The 8216-nt window shown below is 49.0% G+C and overlaps 1 pseudogene; it reads left to right on the top strand.

The window, feature by feature from the left end:
• Positions 1–6302: 6302 nt before the first annotated feature.
• Positions 6303–7847, top strand: LOC143367269 (uncharacterized; annotated as a pseudogene).
• The last annotated feature ends 369 nt before the right edge of the window (positions 7848–8216 follow it).

Genomic DNA, 8216 nt, shown 5'->3' on the forward strand with positions numbered 1-8216 from the left:
TTTAGCGACACCTTTCTTTTTTAGATTATCGTACACACGCGAGAGCCGATGATACAGCTTGACCTGATCCGCGATCGCGTCCTTTATGATGGCGGCACGTAACGAGCTCTCGCACCACGCGGTCACCACACAGCACTCGAAATCGCCGGAGTATCCGGCTCGAAGGACCAACTTTATGTTCGCACAAGAACGAGGGGCACCACGCACTTGTTTTTAACGCGTGACCAATTTTATGCTCACGCGGCGAAACGTATTGATTAAAGAGAGAGCTATTAATATTATTGTAATGTGGTCACAATAAACGAGGGTGCTTAATAACTAATTGAACTGAATATTACTATTAACAGTAGAACACTTAATTTACTAAAAATTGTATACGCGAGTGCGCGAGGCCGAAGCGAAGTATATAAGAATACTTGTTTCGTATTATCGGAGCACCGATAGCTCTTTGTTTTCGCGTTAGGCGAAACAGCGGTGTTTACCGGTACGCGGTTCACAGGCAAGAGAGCGATCGCGGAAACAGAGCGGGCCGAGACACTGGTTCGGGTGCCGATGATGCATGGCCAATCAGAGAGGTACACGTATGTGTCGCGCGATGCTGCTAATTAGGAGAGGGAGACAATAGCTAATTAGTATAATTGTCAGCCCCGAGATGGCCCGACCAGGCTATCGCCGCGATCGCTCCAGCCGCGGACCCGGTATCAAATAGCGCGTTTAAAAGTCGCACGCTTCGCGGCAGCGTGCACGTGCCCGATTGGCTGCATCGCTGTGGCCAATTCCAAACAAAGGTCGTGCTGCGTTTCCTGACCATCATTAAGGGGGTAGACACGGGTAATGCAGTGCGCTGTATACCGACCAAATCTGGCCCGAAACATGGGTTTAGTAGAATACGCTTTTCGCCCTTATATGAGCGAATTTTGGGCCGAGCGAGGTCTTATTCGAAAGAGGAAGGTTCAGTGCAACGCGCTCTGGTCATGGCTCGACGAGATTGTGTTGATATCTAATAATCTGAGTGTTCAAAGTAGTGCAAAAGTCGACAAAATACACCCGCATGAATCCAAGTATTTTTAGGTCACTAAAAGAGTTTTGTGACTCAAACGATGATCAGAGCGCGCTGCACCGAACCTTCCTCTTTCGAATGAGACCTCACCCAGCTCAAAATCTGCTCATACAAGGACGAAAAGCGTATTCTCGTGTCTGCATTCCCAAATACGAATTCCGCCATATTGGCGATAATACAGAGCAAGTCACGTGACAAATTTAGTTCAGCTAGTGGATACGAGATGGCGCCTACTTGGGAGGACTGTAGGACCACTCGCAGGGTGAAGTCCTAATAGAATATATATAATAAATATGACTGGATAATTAACACGCAGATTGAACTCAAACAAAACTGTATATTTCAGGCACGTCCGTTCGACGTGCTGGTCGGCAAGGCAAGAGACAAGATGGCCTCTTGCTCCTCGTCTCGATGAGACGACATCCCCACTCTCCACATCCCGGAGGAGTGGGGGAAAAACAGAGTGAGAGCGAAGACTCTCCCTATAGTACTCCCTCCCAAGACCTGAGGTCGATACTAAAACTAATACAGATTTTTCATTAAGTCTACTATTGCAATCGAGTGCTACAAAAAAGAAAATAAATGAAATGTTGAATACATAAAAATTCCGCGCAGTACGGCACAAGAGTAACTTATGAGTAATATACTATAATACATTTCGCGCGCTTAAAAATACGCAGTCTTGCGGTAACTAAACCTAATCTTTGGACGTGGGCGCGAACGCCACACTCTTTCGCTTATACGTCTTAAGAACGGGCGGAGTACTCACGGACGTGGACGGATTGTCATCGACTATACCGATAGGAAGCGCAGGATCCGCAAGTTCGTCATGCACAAGATGTGCTGGTTTGAGCAACTCAACGGACACAGTTTTAGAAGTGCCATTCACTTCAATGTTATAAACACGATCAGTCACACGTTGTAATACTTTGTGCGGCCCTGTGTAAGGCCTCTCCAACGCCCTTCTCACCATGTTGCGCAGAAACACGTGTGAACACGCGTGTAGCTCTTTAAAAATGAACGCACGCTTTTTGTATTTATGTGTCACAGGCACTGGTCGCACCTGGCGCATGTGCACCCGAAACTCATTAACAAAAATGTTCGGATCTGGCACAAAATCATCCGGAAGAAAGAATTCTCCGGGCAGTCGCAAGGTCGTTCCAAACAGGAATTCGGCGGGCGATGCTCCAGTATCAGATCGCACGTGCGATCTAAGACCAAGAAGCACCGTCGAAAGTGTGCGAGGCCAGTTCGTGTCCGAATGACACATAATCGCTGCTTTGAATACACGATGCCAGCGTTCAATCAACCCATTTGATGCGGGATGATACGCAGTTGTGCGCACACGCTCGCAGCCGATCAGGGCCAGAAGGGCCGTGAACAACCTCGATTCGAATTGGGCGCCCTGATCCGAAGTCAAAATCTTCGGAGCGCCATATCGCGAAACCCACGTCTCGAAAAATACCTCCGCGACCGATTGGGCGGAAATCTCTCGCAAAGGAACCGCCTCGACCCACCGCGAGAACCTGTCTATCATCGTCACACAGTACCTAAACCCGTCACAATCAGGCAATGGACCGACAATGTCGACGTGCACGTGATCGAAACGGCCGTCAGGAGCCACGAACCGCCCAGGCAACAATTTCACGTGACGCGATATCTTAGACCGCTGACAGTCCGTGCAGGTCCTGCACCACTCCGCAACGTCACGCTGCATGTTAGGCCACACGTAACGCTGCCGAATGATCCGATCCGTGACCCTCGCGCTCGGATGAGCCGGACGGTGAAATAAATTAAAAACCGTCTCGCGAAGACTCAATGGAATATAAGGACGAATCGACTCGCCAGAGATCTCACAAAAGACCGTCGAGTGACTCGGTCCCCACTGAATCGCCTTCATTTTCAGTGGAAAGTCAGGAGACTTACGGATCAATTCCAGCTGCTCGTCAGACTTCTGGAGCTCGGCGAGCTGAACAAGCTCAACCTCGACCGGCAAACGTAACGAGTCGACTCGAGAAAGCGCGTCCGCGACGACATTGTCGGGACCAGCCACATACTCCACCCGAGTGGAGAACTGCGCGATGAATGATAATTGACGCGCCTGCCTGGGGGATGCCTTATCGGCTTTCTGCATAAACGCGTAGATTAGTGGTTTGTGATCTGTAACTAAACCAAAATCCCGACCCTCAACAAACGGTCGGAAATACCTCACCGCCTCGTACATTGCCGTGAGCTCGCGGTCATACGTGCTGTATTTCCTCTGCGCAGAAGAAAACTTTTTTGAAAAGAACGCGAGTGGTTCCCAAACGCGCGAAGGAGACAACTGTTCCAAGGCTGCACCCATTGCGGAATCCGATGCGTCCGAAACCAAACGCACAACTGCGTCGTGGCGCGGGTGAACTAAAAGGGCAGCGTTGGCCAGGCCGTCCTTGACCTTGACAAACGCACTTTCTGCCTCGACCGTCCACACGATCTCCCGTTTGTCATTCTTGCGAGAATCGCAAAGATAAGCGTTTAAAGGTGCTTGAACACTCGCCGAGTGCGGTAAATTCCTCCGGTAGAAGTTCACCATACCGAGAAAACGGCGTAATTCCACTATCGTCGTAGGTTTGGGGAACTTCGCGATCGCATCAACCTTCCGAACCGTGGGACGAATTCCCTTATTGTCAACCGTGTGACCTAGGAAATCTAATTCGGGAACGCCGAACACACACTTATCGACGTTGAGACGCAGGTGAAACTTCTTAAGCCTCTGAAACACCTCCCGCAGGTGGGCAGCATGTTCCTCTCGAGAGGATGACGCTATCAAAATATCATCTATGTACACGAACGCGAAATCTAAATCGCCCAGCGCACGATTAATGTATCGCTGGAACGACTGACCCGCATTGCGAAGACCGTAAGTCATATAACAATACTCAAACAACCCGAAGGGCGTGCAGACTGCGGTCTTTGGGACATCCTCGGGAGCCATAGGTATCTGATTGTAGGCCCTGTGGAGATCAAGGGACGAAAATATACTCTTACCCTGCAGATTGCCAGTGCAATCATGAAGGTGCGGAGTTGGATATTTATCCGGCGTAGTAATCGCGTTCACCTTACGATAATCTCCACAGATCCTCCAAGACCCGTCCTTCTTACGGACCATATGGACGGGACTTGCCCAAGGACTACTCGAGGGACGACAAATGCCAGACGCGACCAGCGCTCTGAATTCGGCTTTAGCCGCTTTAAGTTTTTCCGGGGTTAAGCGCCGCGGGCGCTCAGAAACGGGCGGCCCCGTCGTTATCATATAATGAAGAACATCCCGCTCCCCAGGAGGAGACAATCGAGACGCACCCGTGATCTCAGGAAATTCCGAGAGAAGCTCGGAAAAGTTCGCAACCGGATTAATCGAGCTTACCGAACGAGTCGGAACGGCTCTCGCGACTGCCAGAGTGTACATTTTGGTGGCCGTGTCGACTAGCCTACGCTGTTTTAGATCGACAAGCAGGCCATAATGCTTTAACAAATCAGCACCGATAATTGGATACGGCACCGCCGCGATACAGAAATTCCAACGGAATGCACGGCGCAACCCCAAGTCCAGTTCCCTGAGTGACTCGCCGAATGTGTCGATCCTGGTGTCGTTCGCGGCGAAGAGCTTTCGCTCGGAAGGCTTAATATGGAATTTCGGGTTCGCTGGAAGCAGTGAAATGTCTGCCCCAGTGTCGATCAGAAATGACTGACCAGTCACGCGATCACGGACATGGAGACGATTCTCAGAACCCAATCCCTCACTGAACGTCTCCGCGCAGGAAGGACGAATTAGTTTTTTTGTTTCCAAACTACGTACTGCGAACACCATTCCCGACACCATAACGGGTTTTGGGGAAACTTTCTATGCGCGTAGCAAAGTCCGGATTTGTCGCGCTTTTGCGAGTCACTCCGGCCCCTACTGGAAGAACGCGGTCGAACCCGCGCTCGAGAACGCGCACGACCGGACGACGACGACGCCGTCAACCGCTCGACCTGTTTGGTCAACGTCGCTACGCAGGATGCGAGGCGAGACACCTCGTCCTCCAATCCCGACGACAAGTTTTTAATAGATGACGCCGCGCAAACATTAACGGAACCCGCGTTGTCCGCGATCTTATCCGCGACCTCCGCGAGCCGCTCCAAATCCTCAGACCCCGTCGCGACGAGGATTGCCCGATGGTTTGCAGGTAACTGATCCAGAAATATAGACCTTATCACTGCGTCATCGCATTGACCGTTATTAAGGTTACGCAAACGACTTAACACGAGAGACGGCTTGCCGTCCGTGAGTACTTGCCCTTTTAATAATTTGCGCAGGTTACTTTCCGCGGAACCGGCAAACGTCGCAATGATCCGCGACTTGATTCGCTGATAAATATCTGCAGGCGGTGGAGAGGTTAAAATAATGTCTTTCACGCTCCCGACGATTTCAGCGTCGAGACCAGCAAGCACTACATCCGCCATAGTACCCTCCACGGTAATTCGCGCATTCCGCAGAGTCGCCTCGACCTGCACAAACCATAAAATCGGATCCGAACGGAAAAATGCCGGAATTTTCGGGTTCCGGTACGCGTCGATACGCACCGCACCACTCGACACTTGCTCCACGACCTGAGCGGTCTCGGATCGCGAACCGAGACGCGAAGCCTCGAACGCCGCCAGGCGTTGTTGCAAGTCCCAGACCTGAGCTGTTAACTCAGAAACGTCCGCCGTTGGCTCCTGGTGAATGCTATTATCGCTGGCCATGACGCACCGAGAACTCGCGGAACGCGACACAAAACCGACGCGACACGCAACAATACCACGTGATCAGAAGGTTATGGAACCCTCAGTTCGCCCGACGCGTTAACGCGAGATCATGAGAATCGACCTTTCAGCCGCAAACTATGGTCAAATACGCCACGCTCGCTTCCGCGAACGCTTCAAAAAGAATACGCGCGAAATAAAGATGGCGGAACTTCCGCGAACGCCCCACAACGGATACGCGCGAAACAAAATGGCGGTACTTCCGCGGACGCTTCACAACGAATACGCGCGAAACAAAATGGCGGACTTCCGCAACGTGGACCGAAACTTCGTCCCCAAACAAATACCTCGAAACACCCGTTTCATGAGTGCACGATTCGACACTGAGCTCCCCTGAGTCTCGCTGATGCAAGATGCGCAGGCTGGAACCCAAGGCACCGGTGACGTTGCCTCACACAATCGATGATTTCACCAACCGATGAAAAGGACGCCGGTGACGTTGCCTTCACGCAATCGGAACCCAGAAGTTGATGATTTCACCAAACTGATGAAAAAGGCGCCGGTGACGTTGCCTTCACGCAATCGGAACCCAGACGCTGGTGATTTCGCCAAACTGATGAAAAAGGACGCTGACGAACCAGCAACGCCGTCCAGCCTGCCGGACTCCTCACAGGAACGGCACGACAAAGAAACGTCCACGTGGGCGCCGTGATTGCGATCCGTCGACCACTCGACATGCCACTTCAGGCGAATCCTACTGGACCAAGTCGATCCGCGGCGATGATGCCTTTAGCTCGCCTTTTCGACTCAGCGCACCAGTTGACCAAGCTTTAGGCAACCGACGCACAAAGCAAATAATGCTCTCGTGCAGAAAAACACAAACCTGCCGACCATGCGTTGTATCACCGCAACAAAATTACACTCAGTCGGGGTCACCACTGTAGGACCACTCGCAGGGTGAAGTCCTAATAGAATATATATAATAAATATGACTGGATAATTAACACGCAGATTGAACTCAAACAAAACTGTATATTTCAGGCACGTCCGTTCGACGTGCTGGTCGGCAAGGCAAGAGACAAGATGGCCTCTTGCTCCTCGTCTCGATGAGACGACATCCCCACTCTCCACATCCCGGAGGAGTGGGGGAAAAACAGAGTGAGAGCGAAGACTCTCCCTATAGGACTGCTAACGTCGAATCATAGCAAAACCACAGACGAGGTATATTCTATATTCTATACCTCGTCTGTGGTATTACCATTTCTGTGCACAAAAAACCTGCTGTAATACCGACCTGCCGAATCGGCCAGGTCACGTCACGTGTCTACCCCCTTAACTTCCTCCGAATTCGTAAATCGGATAAAACCGTACGTTGCTACACAAAATCCAAATAATGTATACAACGCAGATGAGAGTGGATTTAATTTAGAAATCCATTCCGGTCGTACGTTGACGCACCGTGGTGGAAAGACTGTAGAAGCATACGTGCAATCAGTACCCTCAGTCACACATACTTACACGATTCTCCCTACGATTTCTGCGAGCGGTCAGTTACTGTCACCCCTGTTTATGGTGTTAAAAGAAACTACTGGAGAATTTGGTCCCAGGATGGAAAAAAACTTTATTCAGACCGGCTATTGTGTTCTTGACTGTTTTGAAATCTGGGAAGTTGACATCGTACCATTTTAACATTTGGTTAACAGAAGTCTTTTTACCGAAGACTGGATCTCAAAGTGTTTTGTTGATTGATTCATGAAGCGGCCACTGTCCTTCCACTTTTCAACAAAATATTCCGGCCAACTAACAAGTTATTGCGTTAACCATACCGAATGGAACAACAGGTTTGATACAACTGCTGGACGTTTTTGGTTTTCGGATAAATTTTGTGAGAACTTTTTCAGACTGCGTCTTATTATACAATCTTGACGTAAATTTACATTTGGGAAATAATATTAACAAATTGCAATCGCTCACACATAATATTCAATTGTCTTCTCTGAGATTCTAAGAATTATTTAAATAGGGTAAAGGACCCAATTACTGTCACCCTAAGCTGTTTTACGTAAAATAACGAATAAATGTTGTGAAATAATACATAAAAACAATTTAGCATACAACTGAAACTGTTACTTATATGATACAAAAAACAGTACTTAATTTTTTCTTCAATAATTTGAATAAAACGATCAAAAATTTTAAGCGGATATTAAGAGAGAGAAAACGATGACTTCCTTACTAGCGACAGAGAAAACAAGGCGTTAAAGAAAATGCTGTAATTGTAATATTTATGTTATTAACATAAAAAAATATAATGATCTAAATAATATAAGCATCATAGAAAGTAATAAAGATCCAAATTCAACGATTCATTACGCTTTTTTACTTATTAATT

Source organism: Andrena cerasifolii, chromosome 3 (genome assembly GCF_050908995.1).
Source record: "Andrena cerasifolii isolate SP2316 chromosome 3, iyAndCera1_principal, whole genome shotgun sequence".
Taxonomy (NCBI): domain Eukaryota; kingdom Metazoa; phylum Arthropoda; class Insecta; order Hymenoptera; family Andrenidae; genus Andrena; species Andrena cerasifolii.